This window comes from Moschus berezovskii, chromosome 21 (genome assembly GCF_049115385.1).
Source record: "Moschus berezovskii isolate FMDL1 chromosome 21, NW_MosBer_1.0, whole genome shotgun sequence".
NCBI lineage: Eukaryota > Metazoa > Chordata > Mammalia > Artiodactyla > Moschidae > Moschus > Moschus berezovskii.
This window is the reverse complement of record NC_142480.1, coordinates 48,431,926-48,452,919: the sequence shown is the minus strand read 5'-3', so window position 1 is coordinate 48,452,919 and position 20,994 is coordinate 48,431,926. Positions and strand designations below refer to the sequence as shown.

General features: G+C 46.8%; 1 protein-coding gene and 1 long non-coding RNA gene across 2 annotated transcripts in view; both read left to right on the top strand.

The window, feature by feature from the left end:
* LOC129550293 (uncharacterized) overlaps positions 1-8,767 on the top strand; it is a 42,113-nt gene extending 33,346 nt beyond the window's left edge. The window contains exon 4 of the long non-coding RNA XR_008684802.2: positions 7,359-8,767. This is a non-coding gene — a long non-coding RNA (uncharacterized LOC129550293). The remainder of the gene's footprint in view (positions 1-7,358) is intronic.
* Positions 8,768-17,599: 8,832 nt separating this feature from the next.
* The window catches only part of SEMA4B (semaphorin 4B), a 43,585-nt gene continuing 40,190 nt past the window's right edge, over positions 17,600-20,994 (top strand). Inside the window, exon 1 of the mRNA XM_055417834.2 lies at positions 17,600-17,745. The gene's annotated coding sequence lies outside the window, so the exon portion shown is untranslated. The remainder of the gene's footprint in view (positions 17,746-20,994) is intronic.

Below are 20,994 nucleotides of genomic sequence, written 5' to 3'. Positions count from 1 at the left end.
AGCTGTGTGTGTGTGTGTGAGTTGCTCAGTCGTGCCTGTCTTCTTTGTGACCCCATGCACTGTAGCCTGCCAGGCTCTTCTGTCCTTGTTTTTAATTTGTCTCCCTTTCTGTGGTCTGCCTCTCCCTGGAATATAAGCTCCAAGGGGGAAGGGCCTTGTCTCTGCTGCCTCCCCAGCTCAAGAACTGTCCCTGGTGCTCAGGGACTCTCTCTAGATACCCGCTCTGTAAAACTCACTTTAAAAAATATATTTATTTATTTGGTTGTCCTGGGTCTTAGTTGCAACATGCAGGATCTTTAGTTGCAGCAAGTGGGATCTAGTTCCCTGACCAAGAATCGAACTCAGGCCCCCTGCACTGGGAGGGTGGACTCTTAGCCACTGGACCACCAAGGAAGTTCTATATAAGACTCACTTAAATTTTTTTATTATTATTATTTATTTATTTGGCTGCTCAGGGGATATTTTAATTGTAGCATGTGGGATCTAGTTCCTGGACCAGGGGTCGAACCCAGGCCCCTCGCACTGGGAGCACAGCATCTTAGCCACTGGGCCACCAGGGAGGTCCCGAGACCCACTTTTGAATAGAGGTCTCGGTGTTGTGGTCTGGGCAGAGGACCGGAGCTGTAGTGAGGGAGCTCTGCAGGTATGAAGTTGCTTTGGATTTCCAAAATACTTTCATACGCAGTGCCTCATCTAAACCACGTGTCACACCTACCTGTAAGACAGGTCAGGCAAGATCAGAAGCCCCGTTTTATAGATGAGAAAATTGAGGTGCCCAGAGGCTTAAGGAACATGCCTAAGGTCATATGCGTCACAGGTGCCAAACCAGGACTAGAGACTTCAGAAACTCTTTTCAGGACTCCAGACCAGATGTGAGAATGTCTTAAAAGGGAAAAATCCACATTCCAAACCTATTTTTCCCTTAGGTTGTCTTACAGATAAGCACATACTCAGAATTACTGCGTGAGGGGGTAGCACTCTGATCTCCAACGTTCTTTTTCTCATTTTATTTTTTAAAAAATTCTTTTTTAATTGACGTATAGTTGATTCTAAGTTCTTCTTGAGCTCTGTGATCTGTATGTAACCCTTGAATCACATCCAGGGAAACTCTAAAGTATGCCCTCTTTCTTGGTTGAGAAACCCGTTTCTTCCCTACCAGGGAATTACAGCAGGGCCTCTAAATAGGACAGGCTTCCCAGGTGGCGCTAATGGTAAAGAATCCACCTGCTACTGCAGGAGACATGAGAGACTCAGGTTGGGAAGATGCCCTGGAGGAGGGCATGGCAACCCACTCCAGTATTCTTGCCTGGAGAGTCCATGGACAGAGGAGCCTGGCGGTCTGCAGCCACGGGGGTCTCAAAGAGTCGGGCACGGCTGAGCAGGCACGCAGAGAGAAAGGGTGAAGAGAGGTCTTGACAGGCACGTGACCCTTGTTTTCAGTCAAATCACTCTGGGGATGCAATGCAGGTAAACCTGCGTCAGCCGCCCATAGACCCTCCACTGGGGCCGTTCAAAATGATGAATGTGATGATGAGTCATTCGACACCTTCCAACAAATGAGACCAACAATTCTAATCCTCTTGGCACTCTCTTTGAACAGCTCTCAACTTTCTCAAGCTCCTAAGGTTGAATGTCACAGCCCTTCCCCAAAGATCGTGTGGTGGCACTCGGAAGAAAACTGAGAAGTGAGATGACTTGTTTATGGATAATTGTCAGTGAGTCAGAACTCACGCAGAGCTCTGGAGTTTCCAGCCCGTTAACTTATCTTCCTGAACATATGAGTCAGGGTCCGTTCAGCCCAGGTTGTACGGATACGTGCTTCCCTGCCCTGTTCTTCCGGGCCAGCACCCAGCCTTCACGCATGCACACGCACAGGTGCCCTTCAGCCTCCTCCCCTGTACATCCTGGGAGGGGTGTGGGCACGCTTGGCTTATTCATCTCTCTTCAGGAGGAGCCCTCAGCCGTCTTCAGAGGGCTGAGCCCAGGCTGGAAACTAACCACAAGATCTGAACCAAAAAAAGAGAAAGTAAATAGTAATCCTTCCTTTCCATAAATGTTGCAACAGCCTAGCTGTAGCTTGGAGCATGTATTTCGAGAATAACCAGAAACAACCAACATATCCGTCAATAGTTGTCAGCTGTAAAAGATTATGGAATATTCAGCGAATAGAATACTATGAAGCTGTTAAAATTAATGAAATAGGGACTTCCCTAGCAGCACAGTCAGAGAAGGCAATGGCAAGCCAACCCAGTACTCTTGCCTAGAAAATCCCATGGATGGAGGAGCCTGGTAGGCTGCAGTCCGTGGGGTCGCTAAGGGTCGGACACGACTGAGCAACTTCACTTTCACTTTTCACTTTCACACATTGGAGAAGGAAATGGCAACCCACTCCAATGTTCTTGCCTGGAGAATCCCAGGGACGGCGGAGCCTGGTGGGCTTCCGTCTATGGGGTCAGACAGAGTCGTACACGACTGAAGTGACTTAGCAGCAGCAGCAGCAGCACAGTGGATAAGAATCCACCTACCAGTGCAGGGGACACAGGTTTGATCCCTGGTCCAGGAGGATCCCACATGCCTCGGAGCAATGAAGCCAGTGTTCCACAGTAAGAGAAGCCACTCCAGGGAGAAGCCCACATGCTGTAACTTGAGTAACCCCCACTTGCCGCAAATAGAGAAAGCCTGAGAACAGCAAGGAAGACCAAGTGCTGCAAAAAATAAATTAAAAAATAGACAAAGAATAAAAGAAGTTGCATAGCAGGGTGTGTATTATGCTCCCAATTGTGTGAATGTGTATTATGACTTTTTTTTTAACTTTTCATTTTGTATTGGGGTATAGATGATTAACTACGTTGTGATAGTTTCAGATGAACATTGAAGAGACTCAGCCATCTATACATGTATCCATTCTTCCCCAAACTCCCCTCCCATCCAGGCTGCCATATAACATTGTACAGAGTCCCCTGTGCTAGACAGGTTCTTGCCTGGTATCCATTTATGACTCATTTTTAAAAAAATTATAAATAGATATCTTCTTAAAGAATAAAAACTAGAGAAGAATTTAGACCAAGACATGAAACTCCCCATTACCACTTGCAGCAGTCAGGATAGACTAGGTTATGATGTAACAAACACCTTTAAACATCTTTGGCTTAAAACAACCAAGATTTATTTCTTGCCTATGCTTGAATTCCCAATGTGGCTTGCCTAGGCTCAGGACTTTGTTGTCAACACTTTAGTCATCATTAGACTTTCATGAAGTCACCATCCGCAAAAGAGGCTTCAAGTTTCACCACTGCCATGGAAGAAGGCATGAGAACCACACAGGGGTTCTCAAATCCCCCCCACAAAGGGACCTGTGTCACTTTCCCCTCACATTTCACTGGCCAGAGCAACTCATGCGACTTCACCTGACTTCCAGAGAGTACAGTCCTCCTGTGTATCCAGAAAAAGGAGGCTAGAAATACTAGTGAGCCCTGGTAGTGTCTACTACCCATCACAAACCAGCTGCATCTTTCGAGGCTTTTGTGTTTACATTGATATACATACTAGTTCTACAGCAATATTAAAGTAAAACACAGGTTTGGTAGTAAGACAGACTTAGGTTTGAATCCCAAATAGGTTAATTACCTGCTGTGTTCCTTTAGACAAGATCTTGATCTGCCCAACACTCAGCTTTCCCACCTGTACCTGCTTCCTTGGAGAAGGAAATGGCTTCCCACTCCAGTATTTCCACCTGGAGAATTTCACGGACAGAGGAGCCTGGCGGGCTACAGTCCATGATATTGCAAAGAGTCAGACATGACCGAACACGCATGCATCTGCTTTCTTGGCCAACGTAGAGATGAAATGTAATAGTAATGAAACCTGTAATAAACAGTAGCTTACACAAGTAGTGCTATCTAACTAGGAAATAAAGAGTGCTTGAGGGTGGTTGTTTAGTGGGCTGGAGGTCAGACAGACAAGGAAATATGGGGAAAGAAAGCCCCTTTCCATCTATCAGATGGAAAGTATCTGGATCTGTTTCTTGTGTAGCCCATGGCCCCAGACATGCTGTGGGCTTGGAGATGCGAGCATCTTATTAGCCAGGCTACTGCCTGCTTAGATACAGCCAAGGATCAGGTGCAAAATATCTGCCCTGCATCAATCAGCCCCATTCAGCCCATCTGGACTCTGCTTCTTCCTATCTGAAGCTGAGTGTGCTGGTGAGGGAGAACACTTTCTATTTAGAGGAGGATCAGCCTTCATATTAAATCTGTTGTCTAAAGAAATAACGATGATCACAGCATTTGTATAGGATAATTTTGCAGCATGTATCAGACCCTTTGATCTAGCAGTCCTCAGTGAGGAATTTATCCTAAGAAAATGACAGAACAAGTGAGTAAAGATGGATCTGTATCACTCATAATGGAAAATTGAAAACCTAAATGTCTTGACATAGGGGATGAAACAAACTATAGAATGCTTTGTTTATCCAACTATATTCAGACATGAAAGGATGTCAATTGTCTGTTGACAAGTTACGTGAGAAAGAGCAATATATATGTAAAAGTGCGGATGGATGAATACATAAATAGATCCCCTATGATCTCAGTGTGGAAAAGAATATATAGGGAATTCCCTGGTGATTTCCTGGTGGTGATGACTGTGCTTTCACTGCTGAGGGCCCAGGTTCAATTCCTGTTTCAGGTTCAATCTCACAAACTGCTTAGCTCAGCAAAAAAAAGCAAACCAGTATATGAATATATACCTTATATATGCTTTGACATTCCGAAAGGATAAATATCAGAATATTAGCAATTATTTCCTGCAGGGGGTAGGAAAGCGAAAGTTAAAGTCCTTCAGTTATGGCCAACTCTTTGTGACCCCATGGACTGTAGCCCACCAGGTTCCTCTGTCCATGGAATTCTCCAGGCAAGTATACTGGAGTGGGTAGCCATTCCCTTCTCCAAGGGATCTTCCAGACCCAGGGATCAAAGTCAGGTCTCCTGCATTGCAGGCGGACTCTTTACCATCTGATCCACCAGGAAAGCCAGAATATTAGCAATTATTTCCTCCAGGGAGTAGGAAAAGTAGGAATTTTTTTCTTCGCACAAAGAACATGATTAAGTAGTAAAAGGCCGTTATTTAACTGTGTCTCCAGCTACATTTTATGATCAGTCAACGTTTAATGTAAGCTGCTCACCTCTCGAGGGGACTTGGCCCTTGTCTGGGAGTCAGAAAACCTTGGTGTGTGTGTGCTGTGTGTGACCTTGGGCAAGCTACCTGGGATGGGAAGCATTTGTATGAACTTTTTACAAATAGATAGAGACACATAGAAAGGCTTGTACCTGAGATCCCATAGCTCATGGCCCCTGAACTGCATTTTGAACCTGGAGTTTTCCTGATTCTGGGTCAGGATATTCTTACATTACATCACAGCCACCCCTCTCTGAGTCTCATCTCTAAAATGACATGGTCAGAATACAGTCCCTTTCAGCTGAAAAGATTCAATGTCTGCGGGAAGTCACCCTCCCCCATCATCCCTGGTGTATCACAGGCCCCAGAGTTGGTATGTGTTCCCTGTTCATCAGATGCCAGCCTTCCCCAGGGGAAGGGACTCCAGGCTGGGGGTTGGAGAGAGCTCCTGGCCTGCCCAGGGCCATTTAGAGGGGGCAAGGGGTGGGTGGGTGTGCTCTCTGGCCCGGCATCTGGCTGGGTGCCTGCAGAATCGGGAGAAAATTGCCCACGAGGGCTGGCTGGGAGCCCAAGAACTTGTTGTCTTTCCCTTTAAACAGACACAGGCTGTCTGTTAAGATTCTGGAAACATCTGACCTTTCCAGAGCATCTCAGGCAGGGCTGGAGGGCGGTCCTTCCCTTTCTGTAAGTGCTTTAACCCTTTCCATACAGTCCTGGACCACAATCCTAACAACCACTTCTCTTGCATCTGCTGTTGGCTGCTGCTGCTGCTAAGTCACTTCAGTCATGTCCGACTCTGTGCGACCCCAAAGACGGAAGCACACCAGGCTCCCCCGTCCCTGGGATTCTCCAGGCAAGAACACTGGAGTGGGTTGCCATTTCCTTCTCCAATGTGTGAGAGTGAAAAGTGGAAGTGAAGTTGCTCAGTTGTGTCCGACTCTTCGCAACCCCGTGGACTGCAGCCTACCAGGCTCCTCCATCCATGGGATTTTCTAGGCAAGAGTACTGGAGTGGCTTGCCATTGCCTTCTCCGCTGCTGTTGGCAAGCGGATTCTTTACTACTCTGCCACCTGGGAAGCCCTCTGAGGGATTGGGCTGTGATAAAATAATCACAAGCACAGGGACCTCCCTGGTAGTCCAGTGGTTAAGAATCCACCTTCCAGTGCAGTCCCTGGCTAGGGATCTAAAATCCCACAGGCCATGTAGTCAAAAAATTTTTTTTAATTTAAAATATATATTTTTTATTTAAAAAAAAAGAGCTAAAAAATAATCACAAGCTCAAATGTCAAATGACAATAGGGTAAAGTGCTAGGAAGGAGACAAACGGTGCTGAGTGACTGATGGTGGAGATATAGAAGGTCAGAGGAGGCTTTCCTGAGGAGACCTGGGAGCAGGGGTCCAAAGGGTTACCGCTTGATGATTGAGCACAACCCCTGCAGGCAGCAGACAGAAGCTTATTAAAATGGAGGCTCTTAGTCCCCATTCCAGATCTTCAGAATCTAAATCTGCATTTTAATCAGACCCCCCAGGTGATCTCTGGGTCAGGAAAATCCCCTGGAGATGGCTGCTCACTCCAATATTCTTGCCTGGAGAATCCCAAGGACAGAGGAGCCTGGAGGGCTACAGTCTATGGGGTTGAAAAATGTCGGACATGACTGAAGCAGCTTAGCACTGATGCACACACCCAGGTGATCCGGCTATACGTGAAAGTCCGAGAAGCTAAGGGTTGAACTAGGAGTTCCCAGTCTCAGTGAGCTTGAAACTGGTGGAGAACCTTCCAGGTAAGAGCTCTGGGATGGGAAGGAGCAGGCAGTGGGATGGGAAGGATGGGAGTCAAAGGCTATTAGTGTATGTGTGTACAGTGGACCCAGGAACAACAACAGGAGTTTGAAATGTGAAGGTCTGCTTATATGAACATTTTTTTCAATAAATATGTAGAATACTACATAATCTGTGGTTGGGTGAATATGGGGATATAGAACCACGGATTGTCATTGTCATTTCATCCCTACGTTGTGTCTGACTCTTCAACTTCATGGACTATAGCACACCAGTCCATGTAGCTTCTCTGTCCATGGAATTCTCCAGGCAACTATACTGCGGTAGGGTGCCATTTCCTTCTCCAGGGGATCTTTCTGATCCAGGGATCGAACCTGTGACTCCTGTGTCTTCTGCATTGGCAGGTGGATTCTTTAACCCTGAGCCACCTGGGAAGCCAAGGAGGCTCAGAGGGAGTATGCTAAAGAAGAAAGCTGGAAGGAAAGGAGACTGTGCCAGAGAAAGTGATTCCTGAACCGAGGACCTTGGTAATGGAGTCAATTACTTCCAGTGAATGGGAGTGGTGGCTCAGGTGAGTGAGAGAGGTCATTGGAGACCTGAGAAACCAGCTTTAGGACGCGACTTCCACGTGGATGCTGAAGTCATCAAGGACAATGGCAGGGCTTTAGCTGGAGAGAAAAATGGGGAGCCACGTGCCAAAGTCTCCAGTGACTACAGGGGAGTGGCCGGGAGGTGGGTGGACAACCTCAGGGCATTTACCAGGGGATGGAAGAGTGTGGTTCAGGAGAGCCATGGGATGTGATCCTGAAATGTGTGGATGTGGATTCATGTTCCAAGAGACCTGGGGGAGATGGGGGCTGTGCAGGATGAAGGAGAGCCAAGAAGTGCCCGGTATTATGGAGGATGCCAGTGAGGCAGGGAAAAAACCCGATGAGGTAAAGGTTTTAAGTATATGGCAGTTCTCTCTTTTTTTTTTTTTTTTAATTTGTTTCTTCCTTTTTTCTATTTTTAAATTCTTTTTCTTACTTTTTTTTTCTTTTTTCTTTGGCAGTTTGCTTTCTCCACCGGTAGCAGTGGTATCATCTCATCACTTGGAAACTTATTAGATGTGTAAACTTTAGGGTCCCACCTGTATCAGCTGGGTGGGGCCCAGAAATCTGGGCTACTTTCTATTTATTTATGGCTCGGACTTTGTTCCTATGTGAGGGCTTTCTCTAGTTGCAGTGAGTGGGGGATACTCGCTAGCTGCGGTGCGTGACCTTCTCAATGTGGTGACTTCTCTTGTGAAGCATGGGCTGTGGGGTGCAGGGACTTCAGTGGTTGAGGCTCGTGGGCTATAGAGCTTGGGCTCAGTAATTTAGTTCCCCGTGGCATGTGGGATCTTCCCAGACTAGGGATCAAACCCGTGTCCCCTGCATTGGCAGGTGGATTCTTAACCACTGGATCACCAGAGAAATCTGAAATCTGTGCTTTTTAAAAAGAAAATCTACTGAAGTATAGTTGATTTACAATGTTGTATTAATTTCTGCTATACAGTAAAGTGACTCAGTTTTACATATATATTCTTTTTTGTATTCTTTTCCACTATGGTTTATTACAGGATATTGAACATACAATATCCTGTGCTGTACAGTAGGACTTTGTTGTTTATCCATCCTACATACAATAGTTCAAATCTGCTAATCGCAAACTCCCAGTTCTTCCTTCCCCCACCCCCTTCCCCTTTGGCAACGACAAGTTTGTTCTCTATGTCTGTGAATCTGTTTCTGTTTTGTTAATATGTTCATTCGTGTCATATTTTAGGTTCTATATGTTGATGTAACGGAGAAGGCAATGGCAAGCCACTCCAGTACTCTTGCCTGGAGGGTCCCATGGATGGAGGAGCCTGGTAGGCTGCAGTCCGTGGGGTCGCTAAGGGTTGGACACGACCGAGTGACTTCACTTTCACTTTTCACTTTCCACTTTCACACATTGGAGAAGGAAATGGCAACCCACTCCAGTGTTCTTGCCTGGAGAATCCCAGGGACGGCAGAGCCTGGTGGGCTTCAGTCTATGTCATCACACATAGTCGGACACGACTGAAGTGACTTAGCAGCAGCAGTAGCAGCATGTTGATGTAAGTGATATCATATGGCATTTGTCTTTCTCTTTTTGACTTACCTTGCTTAGTATGAAAATCTCTAGGTCCATCCATGTTGCTTCAGATGGCATTATTTCATTTTTTTTATGGCTGAGTGATATTCCATTGTGTGTGCATCTTTGTGTGTGTGTTGTATGTGTATATCACATCTTTTTTATCCACTCATCTGTCCATGGACATTTAGGTTGTTTCCATATCTTGGCTAATGTAAGTAGTGTTTCTATGAACATAATGGTTCATATATTTTTTTGAATTATAGTTTTGTCTGGGTATATGCCCCCTGGCATAGGAAATGGCAACCCACTCCAGTATTCTTGCCTGGAAAATTCCATGGACAGAAGAACCTGGCTGGCTGCAGTCCATCAGGTCATAAGGAGCTGGACACAACTGAGCGACTGAACACTGGGTTTATGCCCAAGAGTGAGAAGCAAGTGCTTTTAACAACCTTTTTGGTGATTTTTATATATGTTCAAGTTTGAGAGCCACAGGAATATGGTAATGGGAAAAGTGATTCACCTTACTAAAAAAAAAATGAGTCTCATGAAATCTATCACCACATGAAAAAGTGAATTTTGGGTTAAAGACCTAAATGTGTCCAGAAGACTATGAAGTTAATAATATAAAATATTGAAGAATATCTTTGTGACCTTGGGGTAGGAATTAACTTATTAAGCAAAATTTCAAAAGCATAAACCATAAGGCAGAAAAAAGATCGATTGATTTGATTACTGCCCAAGTATGAGTTCATTGATAAGGTTAAAAAATGACAGAATTGGGAGAATATATTTGTGATATCTAAAGCCAACAAAGAACTGATATCTAGTTTCAGAATATACTAGGAATTTCTGCAAGTCAATGAGAAAATCTTCTTGCAAGTCAAATGGCAGGAAAATGGGCAAAGATAAAAAAGTGATTTACCGGAGAAATTTAAAAGTTAACAAATGCAGAAGGAGATGTTAAGATGTATTAGAAATCAGAGAAATATAAATTAAAGCAACAACTGTTAGCAGTTTTAGTTATAATAGCCCCAAACTTCCCAAAGAGGAAACAACCCAAATATCCATTAGTAGGTAAACCATACTGATATTCATACAATAAATACTACTCAATGATTAAAAAAAAAGAATGGACTATTGATATATCTCTCAAAAGCATTATGCTTAGTGAAAGCAGTCGGGCACAAGAGTACATACTGTATGCTTCTATTTGCATGGAGTTCTAGAAGAGGCAGAAAAATTTAGTGATAAAGATCAGATCACTGGTTGTGGGAGATGGGGAGGGTAGACTGATGACAAAGGGCATAGGGAACGCTTAGGGCTGACGGGACTGATTTGTCTTGTGTTTACAGGTATATCCCCTTGTCAAAATTCAAGGAAATGAGTGTAAAATGTGTCACGATCATTGTGTGTAAATTATGCCTTGGTAAACTTGGAGGAGGGCATGGCAACCCACTCCAGTATTCTTGCCTGGAGAATCCCACGGTCAGAGGAGCCTGGTGGGCTACCCTGTGAGCCTAGGGTCACAAAGAGTCGGAAATACCACTGAAGGGATTTAGCACGCATGCACACATGCAAACTTAATTTTAAAAATAAAATGTTGGGGTTTCCCTGGTGGCTCGGTGGTAAAGAATCCGCCTGCCAATGCAGGAGACACGGGTTCAATCCCTGATCTGGAGGATCCCACATGTAATGTAGCAACTAAGGACACTAAACTACTGAGCCGGGGAGCCACAGCTGCCGAGCCCACGTGCCCTGGAGGCTGTGCTCCACAGCAAGAGGAGCCACTGCACTGAGAAGCCCGTGCACCACAGCTAGAGAGCAGTCCCTGCTTGCTGTAACTGGAGAAAAGCCCAAGCAGTAACAAAGACCCACCTAGCACAGCCCCCCAAAAAAGTTTTTAAAGACGTGTCCAGAGCAGTATGGATTGGTCTGTGGAATAAACAAACAAAAAAACCAGAATGAGGTATATGACAAAATGCTGTTTATGTAAGTTAAAAATACAAAACAGTCCAATTAGAAAATGGGCCACAGACGTTTCGCTAAGGAGGAGATAGGGATGGCAAATAAGCACCTGAAAAGATGTTCATCATCATTAGCCATTAGGCAAATGCAAATTAAAACCGCAATGAGCCCTAGCTATGCAATTATTAGGAGGGCCATAATAGAAAACCGTGATAACAACAACTGCTGGCAAGAAGGTGGGGAAACTGGATCTCTTATAAAGTGTATAGCCACCCTGCTAAATAGTGTGGCAGTTTCTTATAAAACTACAGCTGCATTTACCATAAGACCCAGCAATCCAGGACTTCCCTGGTGGTACAGTAGATAAGAATCTGCCTGCTGATGCAGGGGACAAGGGTTTGATCCCTAGTCCAGAAAGATTCTACATGCCATGGAGCAACTAAGCCCGTGTGCCACAACTACGGGGTCCACACGCCTAGAACATGTGCTCTGCAATGAAGAGAAACCCACATTTGCCACAACTAGAGAAAGCCCAAGCAAAGCAAGGAGACCTAGTGCAGTCATAAATAAATAAATAAAATGCCTTAAAAAAAAAAAAAAGAACCAGCAATCCCAAATTTGGCCTATATCTCAAAGAAATGAAAACTTCCGTTCCGTCGACTCTTTGCAACCCTGTGGACTGTAACCTACCAGGCTTCTCCGTCCATGGGATTCTCCAAGCAAGAATACTGGAGTGGGTTACCATTTCCTTCTCCAGGGGATCTTCCCGACTCAGGGATCGAACCCGGGTCTCCCGCATTGCGGGCAGACGCTTTAACGTCTGAGCCACCAGAAAAGCCCTACATACACACAAAAACCTGAGCATTAATCAGCTTTATCTGTAATAGCCCCAAACTGGAAACAACCCAAATCTCCTTCAGTGGGTGAACAATTAACCTCTGGTACATCCATACCATGGAATACAAAACAGTAATAAAAAGGAAAGAACTGCCCATAGGTTACAACAACATGGATGTATCTCAAGGGCAATATGATGAGTGAGAAGCCAGTCTCAGAAGCGTCTGTTTGAACCTACTGTATAGCACAGGGAACTCTACTCAATAATCTGTTATGATCTATGTGTGAAAAGAATCTACAAAGAGTGGAAAGGGACTTCTCTGGTGGCCCCATGCTTAAGAATCCGCCTTCCAATGCAGGGGACGGGGTTTGAGCCCTGGTCGGAGAACTAAGACCACACATGCCTGGGCCAACTCAGCCCACGTGCCACAACTACTGAGCACCACAAACAGAGAGTCCGTTGTCACAAAACGAAACATCCTGCAAGAAGCAATGAAGACCCCAAGTGCTCAACTAAGACCTGGTGCAGCCAAACAAGTAAGTAAATAAGTAAATAAAATATTTTTTAAATAAATAAAAAAGAGTGGATATAAGTGTATATATATATATATAAAAAACAGATTCACTTTATTCTACAGCAGAAACTAACACAACATTGTAAATCAATTATTCTCCAATAAAAGTTTTTAAACAAAGCTTCCACTTACATAACATTCTCAAAATGACAGAGATATAGGGATGGAGAAGAGATTAGTGGTTGCCAAGTCCAGGGACCTGAGTGGAGGAGCGTGACTATAAAAGGACAGCACCAGGAGATCCCCGTGGAGATGGGACCTTCTGTAACTTGACTCTGGTGACGGTTACACTAATTTACTCATGGGGTCAAAATAGCATAGAACTCTACACATACCGCCCCCCCCCCCCACATAACTGCGAGAGAAAACGGAATAATAAGGTCTCTATTTAACAGTATGATCCCAATGTCAATCTCTCGGTTTTGCTATCATACTACAGTTTTACAATTCTAGGGCTTCCCAGGTGGTTCAGTGGTAAAGAATCCTCCTGACAATGCAGGAGAAACAAAAGACACGGGTTCCATCCCTGGGTCCCCTGGGTCAGGAAGATCCCTTGGAATAGGAAAGGGCAACTGGCTCCAGTATTCTTGTCTGGGAAATCCCAACGATAGAGGATCCTGGAGGGCTACAATCCATGCGGTCATTAGAAGAGTCCAACACACTGAGCGACTGAACACATACACACAGTTGTAAGAATGTTACTGATGGGGGAAGCTGGATAAAGTACTCATGGGACACTATGTACTATTTTTTGGTAACTTTCTGTGAGTCTATAATTATTCCAAATTAAAAAAAAAAATTTTTTTAAGTACATGTATACAGTTCTATTGCCTGGAGAATCCCAGGGACGGGGGAGCCTGGTGGGCTGCCGTCTATGGGGTCGCACAGAGTTGGACACGACTGAAGCGACTTAGCAGCAGCAGCAGCATACAATTCTATAGTATATCTTGCAAGAAAGCCCACAAACAAAAGCATATATTACACACCTTAAAATGGTAGCCTGTGGGGGAAGGGGTGGGAGGAGGTGTGGAAAGATAAAAGGAAATGAACAGCCACATTAATCAAGCGACCCTGTGCCGACCTTGGTGATAAGGCTGTGAACTGAGAAGGCGATTAACTCAAGCCTCTCTGCACCTGAGGTCCCACAGCCAGGAAAGGGGGTGGTGGAGAGGGATCAATGATGTTAAAGATAAGGCCCTTTTTAAGTGTATCAAAGATGTTTCCCTTTTTTCCATAAAAAGCTGGAGGAAGGTTGGAGGAGGAAGACAGGCAGACAAAGGGGATGGGCAGATGAGACAGAAGAGGGAGGAGGGAGAAGGAAGAAAAGATGGTGGAGAGCCAAAGGAGGTGAGAGTGATGTGGAGGTGGACAGCATTCTTTCCCCGAGGCTCTGGGCTGGGCTGGACACGGAGAGGTCAGGGTTGCCTCAAGCCCTCCGGAGCTCTGGGGCCCCACGGGGGAGGGGGCCTAGATTCCAGGAGCTCCTCTGAAGAGCCCGGGCTCAGCAGGACGCAACGTGCTCCTCCTCATGCCTGAAACTTGGCAGGGCTGATGTTTTGCATCTCTTCGTGTTCCCTCCCACCCTCAGCAGTGTTTGGAAGGCAGAATTAGTAAGGCCATTGAACTAATTGTTTCAATTAATTAGTTAATTTTTGGTCGCAGCCTGTCTTTCTTGCTCCACGCGGGCCTTCTACTTTAGGTGAACGGGGGCTACTCTTGGTTGCAGTTCATGGGCGGTTCATAGCGGTTGCTTCTCTGGTTGCGCAGCGCAGGCTCCAGGGTGGGTGGGCTCAGTAGTTGCAGCTTGTAGGGCTTTAGAGCACTGGCTCAGTAGTTGTGGGGCCTGGGCTTAGCTGATCCTCAGCAAGTGGAATCTTCCTGGACCAGGGATCGAACTCGTGTGCCCTGGGTTCTTATTCACTGTACCACCAAGGGAGTCTGATTGGACTATTTTTAAAGCCATTTGCACAAATGAAGCCCACCACCTTAGCTATAAACACAGCTAGACTGCAAGGCGGAGAAGGCAATGGCACCCCACTCCAGTACTCTTGCCTGGAAAATCCCATGGACAGAGGAGCCTGGTAGGCTGCAGTCCTTGGGGTCGCGAAGAGTCGGACACGACTGAGAGCCTTCACTTTCACTTTTCACTTTCATGCATTGGAGAAGGAAATGGCAACCCACTCCAGTGTTCTTGCCTGGAGAATCCCAGGGACGGGGGAGCCTGGTGGGCTTCCGTCTATGGGGTCGCACAGAGTCGGACACGACTGAAGCGACTTAGCAGCAGCAGCAGCAGACTGCAAGGAGATCCAACCAGTTCATTCTAAAGGAGATCAATCCTGGGTGTTCATTGGAAGGACTGATGCTAAAGCTGAAACTCCAATACTTTGGCCACCTCATGTGACGAGTTGACTCACTGGAAAAGACTCTGATGCTAGGAAAGATTGGGGGCGGGAGGAGAAGGGGACGACAGAAAGTGAGATGGCTGGATGGCATCACCGACTTGATGGACATGAGTTTGAGTGAACTCTGGGAGTTGGTGATGGACAGGGAGGCCTGGCGTGCTGTGATTCATGGGGTTGCAAAGAGTCGGACACAACTAAGCAACTGAACTGAACTGAACTACTAATTGGAGACTATGAGCAGGAAAGAAAAATACAAGGAAAAAAAAGAAATGATTGAGAGGACTTCTCTGGTAGTCCAATAAGAATTTGCCTTCCAGTGCGAGGGACTTGGGTTTGATCCGTGGTCGGGGAACTAGGATCCCAAATACCTCGGAGCAACAAAGCCCCCATGCTGGAGTGCTGCAACTAAGACCGAACACAGCCAAAAAGTAAATAAATATTTTAAAAAAGAAAATGATTGTGGAACTCTTACTTATGATGATGAACAATTAGGAAGAAGTTCAATGTCCTGTAGTAGAGATTTGCGTAAAAATGTGTGCCACATCCCTATGATAGAATGCACTAAAAATGAAGGTATGAGAGAATTTCTAATGTTACAGGAAAACATGTGTGATGTATTTCTGTCCTAGGGGAAATCGGCTCAGATGGTAAAGAACCCGCCTGCAATGCAAGAGACCCAGGTTCAATCCCTGGGTTGGGATGATCCCCTGGAGGAGGGCATGGCAACCCACTCTAGTATTCTTGCCTGGAGAACCTCCATGGACAGAGGAGCCTGATGGGCTAGAGCCCATGAAGTCTCCAAGAATTGGACACAACTGAGTGACTCACACACACACCTAGGGGAAAGTCACAAAAGATTATGCACTGAATAATCCCTTTTCTAAACAATGTAAATGTATAACTCTGTATAGAAAAGAGCCAGGAGGATCATCACCAACATATTAATAGCAGTCCACTTAAGATCTGTGCACTTTGCAGTATGTAAATTGTACCCCCAAAAAAGTGGTAGAAAATATTAACACTGGTGGTCTCTGGGTAGGGTGATGTTTTTCATTGTGTTTTTCTGTGTTTCAAATTTTATGGTAGTAAACATGTTTGTGGGCTTCCCTGGTGGCTCAGACAGTAAAGAATCAGCTTGCAATGCAGAAGACCCAGGTTCCATCCCTGGGTAAGGAAGATCCCCTGATGAAGGGAATGGGAATGGCAACCCACTCCAGTATTCTTGCCTGGAGAATTCCATGGAGAGGAGCCTGGCCGGGCTACAGTCCATGGAGTCAAAAAGAGTCAGACACGACTGAGCAACTAACACACACACACACAAATGTTTGTTGATGGATAACAGAATAACCATGTGTGGAAGAGCATTCTGTGGGGAGTCTGGCAATCCCTTACCCCCCTCTTTTTTTTTTTTTGCCCAAACAACAGAACATGTGGGACCTTGCCACCAGGGAGGGAACCCACGTCCCCAGCATTGGAAGTGCAGAAGCCTTACCAACTGGATCCCCAGGGAAGTCCCAGGCCCCTCTGTCCAGAGGAGAGGCCACAGAGGGCACCTAAGCCTAGCCTGGCCTAGGAAAAAAGCTGGCTCTTGGCCTCTGGTTTCACCAGCTCCTTGACCAGCCAGCTCCGGCCAGCTCAGCTACTTACACGCCCAGAACTGGCTGTTTCTGGAACCACCCTGAGACAGCAAAGCCAGGAGGCAAGGGCTGGAGAGGGACGAGCCAAGGTCACTTGATAAATGCTAGATACTATTTATAACTATCTCTCACCCCTCCTGCAGATCTCCTCCTTTCATTTCACTCCCACAGCCCGGCCCGTGGCAGGTTAGGGGACGCGGTGAGCAGAATTTCTGGGTGGAGAAGTGAGTGGTTTCGTGCAGGTGGCTCTGTAGCCCGCTCTCCCTTGCCTCTGACTGTAAACAATGCTACCATTATAAAGAGCTGACCATGTGCCAGGTGTGTGCCTACGTAATTGCACTTCTCACCGCAACCCTGTGAGGTCCCTTGCTGCTCTGAGGCCTACCTTCCAGATGAAGAACTCAAGTCTCAGAGAGGTTAAGGAATTCATCCTAGGTAACACAGCCAGTTCGGTGTTCCATGGTAGTTGTTACTTAAGTGGCTAAGTCTGTGTCCGACTCTTTGTGACCCCATGGGCTGCAGCCTTCCAGGCTCCTCTGTCTGTGGGATTCTCCAGGCAAGAATACTGGAGTGGGTTGCCATGCCCTCCTCCAGGGGATCTTCCCCAGCCGGGGATCAAACCTGCATCTCCTGCATTGGCAGGTGGGTTCTTTACCACTGAGCTACCAGGGAACCCGGGGTGGTGGTAGATGTCAGTGATTTGACTTTACCAAGCCTGTTCAGATAAGGCAACCCAAGTCTGTTTCAATAACAGATCTAGGATAACAACCCCCATCCTCCGAATTCCAGCTAGTGAGATTGCTGCCTGCAGGGCATAAGTGAGGCCAGGCCGAGGCTCCGAAGATAGGGGTGGTGCAGCGGGGCTATAGGCTCCATGGCCTAAGGGCAGCCAAGCAGTCGCGGGGACGTGTCCCGACTGGGACTAGCAGCGAGACTTATGTCGTTGTCAGTGCCTGGGGGCGGAGGCGGGAGACCGCTGGACAGCGAGCAAGCCCCGGGGGGCGCCTCCGGACAATTCCATCAACAAGGGCAGGGGCGGGGCTTGGCGGCTGCCCTGCATTTCCGGGGACGCGGCGCCAGACCGAGGGTATTTGCGGGGACATCCCGGGTGCCCGGGAAGTGCGTCGGGCGGGGCCTGGAAGCAGGGACGAGTCTGGGAACACCGAGAAGAAGGGCCGCCCCGCCGCGCAGAGGTGACCCTGTGGTGGGCGGTGGTCGCGCGCGGGCCGTGACTCACAGGTAGGGGAAGGGCACAGGGCGGGCGGGAACTGCGGCCCCGGGAGGAGGAGATCGGAAGTGGGGAGGCCACCCCGCGGCAGCCGCCACCCCGGCCCCCCACTTCCCGCCGGGCGCCTCTCCCAAAGGGCGCCACCTGCACGCTCTGATGGGCACCCACGCCGCCACTGGGGGAGCCTGTTGTCATGGCCACGTTCCCATGGCCACCCCTGGCCTCAGAGCCAAAACTGCAACTGAGAGGCAGCGATCCTCCTGGAGGCAGATCATTCGGAATTTGAGAAAGGCCTGGGCCCCTCCTCATATGGCCCTGGCTGTGACCCTTGAATCAAGTTCTTTGTCTGGCTTCTACTCTCTGAGTGACAACGTGGCTGTAGGGGTTAGGAGGGAAAGGAAGTTGGAGTCTTGGAAACTGAGGCTGCCCTAGTGGGCTCTCTGGAACCATCTTGGTCTGGCAAAAAGAGTCAGGGGCCTGGGTCACCTGAGTAAGGTCATTGACTTCTACTCACACTTCCTCACCAGTAATGTATGTTGTTTGGCTTATGAATTGCAAGTTTCTTACAAGAGTCGAATGCCATAAGGACTGGGAAATGAACAATTAAGAAATTTTTTTGCCCAGAGATGGTTTAGCCTTTGGTTTAGAAATCTACCCAGTCCCTCTCCCTTATTTTCATAGGAGAAACAGAATCCAGAGAAGTTAAATTACTTCCCAAGATGATAATGAGTTGGGAAGGTCAGGATTTGAACCTAGTCTCCTGACTTCCAGGCTGTGCGATTCTTTGCTCTGGTGCTTATTATTACTAAAGTTCAGGGAAATCGGAGAAGGAGGTGGCAGAGGATGAGATGGTTAGATAGCATCACTGACTCAATGAACATGAATTTGAGCAAACTCCGGGAGATAGTGTAGGATAGGGGAGCCTGGTGTGCTGCAGTCCATGGGGTCTCAAAGAGTCAGACACAGCTTAGCAACTGAACAACAACACGGAAATCTGGGGTATGTCTCTTTGCAATTGGGGCTCAGACTTTTGGGGACAGGCGGTCTAAAGATGAGGACACATTGGCAGCGGGTGAACTGAAGATGGGGAATGGAGAAAACAGAGAGTCTCTCTCCCTGGTCCTATGCCTTGGAGCTCTTGCTTTAATGTATTATCTGGTGGGATTGCCCTAAAAAAACCCCAGGAAACAAGCATTCAGCAGCTTTGTAAAATACTGTCTCTTGTGAAGCCAACAAATCTGTTGAGACTGTGTGAGCAAGAAATCCTTTGGCTGCCCTAAAGCAGGGAAGTGGGACTTCCCACATCAGAGAAGTCCCTTTCCTTTGAAAAGGTTAAGAGGAAGGTGGGACAAAAAGATCCAGGAAGGAACACTTGAATGAATCATTTGGAAATGATTTGAAACCAGTCAGCTAGAACAGAAAACTCACTTATTCACTTTAGTAAACATTTACTGAAAATGAAAGTCGCTCAGTCGTGTCCAACTCTCTGCAACCCCATGCACTGTCGCCCACCAGATTACTCTGTCCATGGGATTCTCCAGGGAAGAATACTGGAGTGGGTAGTCATTCCAGTAGTAGGTAGACATTACCTTTTCCAGGGGATCTTCCCTACCCAAGGATCGAACACGGCATTGCAGGCTGATTCGTTACTGTCTGAGCCACCTGGATGCCTGTTGTTTCCAAACTCTTCACTGGGGATGGAGGTTAAAAACCTGAGTTAGGCAGGCCTAGTCCCTGCACTCAAGGAGCTTGTAGTAGAAGAGAGGGAAGAGATGTGTAAATGAGTATTTCACTACAGAACCATGAGTGCCTTCATGGAAATCTGAGCAGAGTGCAGAGGCAGCTCAGAGGAGCCATTCTAGAAATGGCAGTTGAAAATGGCCCGATTCTAGCCTTCGAAGTCTGGCAGCACGTCTGGAACTCTGCCAGGCTGGCCCTTTGTTGGAGACAAAGGAATAAGTGAGTGAAAAAGTGTCTAAAGAATTGTGGACAAGAATGGGTATTCTCTGGGAAGAAGAGTTTAAGAAATCTTGATGAACTGGAAGCTCTGTGAAGGCAGAACCATGTCAGTTTCTTCAACTTCAGCGATGCTTAGGAGGCAGCAAACGCACAAGAAATAGTGAGTGAAAAGAAGGGAAAAAAGGGGTCGGGAGAGAGGGAGGAAACACAGTAGCTTATTTTATCAAGAGGGGGTTGGTTATAGCCTGAGACGAAACCCTGGTTGAAATTCTCATGTACGCAGAGCGTCTCCACTGGGTTCTGGAGTCCAATCCAGTTTCTGGTCCTAGTACTGACTTGCCACGCATGTGACCTTAGCAAGTCCCTGAACCTCTCTCTGCCCCCATTTCTCAGCTATAAAGTGGGAATATCATAATTCCTGTTTCACCTTGTTGTGAGATGTAAGTAAATGATTGGATGTAAAAAAGCTCAGCTCAGTGGCTTGATTATAGAAAGTACTCAATAAATGTTAGCCTTATAAACGTCCGCTTTGCGTGCATGCTTAGTCGAGTCCGACTCTTTGCGACCCCATGGACTATAGCCCACCAGGCTCCTCTGCTCATGGGATTTTTCAGGCAAGAATACTGGAGTGAGTTGCCATTTCCTCCTCCAGGGGATCTTCCCAACCCAGGGATCGAACCCAAGTTTCCTGTGTCTCCTGCATTACAGGCAGATTCTTTACTGGCTGAGCCATTGGGGAAGCCCTTCGGTGGGCATAATTTGCCTGATAATTCATGTCAAGGTATATAATAACTCTTAATTCTGATATTTCTTTTTACCTAATAAAGACTAATTCTAAAAGTTCCTGTGTCTTCAGACCAAAACACCCCAAAGAAATTATCTTCACTTTTGAGGGGTTGAGGAGGGGAGGAGGGCAACAATCTCTTTGAAATCAAATAAAAGCTCTGATTGCTGTCATCATTCTTGGGGTTCACAGCTCACTGAAGCCAACTCCGTTGGTTAAGGGACTCCTTGCTCTGCTCCACAGCTCACAGGCTGTAAGGAAGGAGTGAGGGCAGTGTTCATAGAGGAAGAGCCTGAGAGGAGCAAGGTTGGGTCTGCTCCCTTGCAGAGAGGACTGGGTGCATCAGGCCCTGGCTCCAGGCCCCTTAGAGCCCCCTTTTTTTTTATTTTTAATATTTTTGTTTATTTATTTGGCTGTGGTGGGTCCTACTTGAGACATGTGGGATCTTCAGTCTTAGTGTTGGCATATGTGATCTTTAGTTGTGGCATGTGGGATCTAGTTCCCTGACCTGGGATCA